The following is a 2,006-nucleotide window of genomic DNA, read 5'->3' on the forward strand; positions in this document are numbered from 1 at the left end:
AAAATTATTGTGCTGCATGCCAATTTCGGTTCACGGACCCTCAGAGTGCGCAATATATATCATCTGGCCTTTCCAATCCCCCCATGGTGAAGGGCTTTGCAATTCATCATTGCTTGGGACAGCCCTGTTCTGGCAAGTCAGCCAATAGCCCAAGTTAGCCACTGGGATCGTTGATTTGGTCGGTATTGAATTTTTTTCCCAGTCACAGGGGACGAAGTTGATTTCACAAATTTCACCCAAACGTCACCAGCTGAAACAAAACGGTGAAACTGTTTTCTGACATCAACTTAGACTAGCTAGCTAGCGACGATTTCAAGTCAACGCACATTTAGTTTAAGAACAATTTTAAAAAAACTGATTAGAAGAATTGCTAGTTTACCACAAAAAATATTCAAATTCGATCTACTTCTTCTGCTAATAGCATTTGGTCGATCAAATAAGATCGTGGGAAATTAATAATTTGCAAAATCTGATGACGTTGTTACCTTTATAAACCATCAAATCAAGCAAAGATGATGTTGAGCATTTCGCTTTCAATTTTCCGCAGTGCTGTGTTTTAAACTGCGTCACAGCAACAATATGTATAATCAAATATAAGTGAACTTTCCAATTTGATGAGTAACGGATCAACACAAGCATTGACATTCAGGCTATTTAAAACATGACAATCAATTACAATTAATTCATTTCAAAATTTTTTATAACTTGAAACATATTTTATATAAAAAACTTAAACTTCTTTATAAAAATGTATCTGTATCTAACAAAAAATTTCATTCAATTTAACAACAGTATTTCTTTTTTATCTTTCACCTGAATACCTGCACATATAAATAAACATATATATTTATTTAATACTTATTTTCCTTCATCAGTTTATTAAAAATCATGTATCAGAAAAAAAGATGCTACAAATTTTGTTTTACATTTTTAATCTTTAATCACACAGCCTTGTGTTAAAGAACATTTATCACAGAAGTCAATATCATCATAAATTCAATTGAAAAACTGCATGCAGTCAATGGGGTTAATAATCACTTCGAACATTTGATTTATTTCATCGAATAAAATCAATCCGTATTAAAATTCAAACACTGAATTTTCAAAATTATCTCATCCACCTTCTACATTTACTTTTACTCCGTGACTGTAAAAGATAAACTAAAACAAAGAAGCATAATAAATCTTCTTTTTTGTTATCAAAAGTATTTCTAATTTCAATGAGAATGATGTTGGTAAAAAATTTAGATTTGATAAAACGTGCCTCTGATATTTTCCGCTAAAGGTGTCTCAGATAGATGTTTCAGTGGCAAAGCAAATGTCTACGATCATACCACGTTGAAAGCACCGCATCCCGCCCGATCTGCGAAGTTAAGCAACGTTGGGCTGACGTCAGTACCAGAATCGGAGACGGTCTGGGAACACGCAGTGTCGTAGACATTTTTCCATCAACTGCTATGCCAATGAATTTATTTTCCAATGAATAATATTTAATAAATCACAATAACAATCGTCTATGAAATTGAACATTGGCTGAAACGTGCTTCTCATTGATCAGAAAGTTGATTTATCCAAAAATTCTGAGCATCAACTGAAATGTTTCGATGAATATAAACTTTCTCCTCCACTACATTTTTCATACAGCTTGATTATCATACAATAATTTTCGTATTCAAACAATTGAAAAGCACTTCCAGTAAATTTGGACAAAATGTAAAATTAGTAGTTCATAATTTTAGCTGTTTGTTTGTTTGTTCCGTTTGAAGCGCCAACATTGTACAATTGAAATTGGCAACAGTACTGGATTTATGCATATACGATGGATAATTTATCACTTGTTCAGTGTAATAAATTGATATTTCATGCTGTTGAATGTGAAATGGTGCTCGGCTCGTGTTCGACGTTCAAAGTAATCGCTTTGTTGGGATTTATTTGGCTGGAGTTGTTTTGGCAATGAAGTGACCAAATAGAAATTGATAACATAAAAAGTTCTACCAGGCCAATTG

At 33.0% G+C, this 2,006-nt stretch overlaps 1 non-coding gene across 1 annotated transcript; it reads left to right on the forward strand.

Moving 5' to 3' along the window:
• Positions 1–1,324: 1,324 nt before the first annotated feature.
• On the forward strand, positions 1,325–1,440 carry Tsp_02023. The gene has a single exon. It is a non-coding gene; the product is annotated as a 5S ribosomal RNA (ribosomal RNA).
• Positions 1,441–2,006: the final 566 nt, after the last annotated feature.

This window comes from Trichinella spiralis (assembly GCF_000181795.1).
Source record: "Trichinella spiralis strain ISS 195 chromosome Unknown Scfld4, whole genome shotgun sequence".
NCBI classification, from domain to species: Eukaryota; Metazoa; Nematoda; class Enoplea; order Trichinellida; family Trichinellidae; genus Trichinella; species Trichinella spiralis.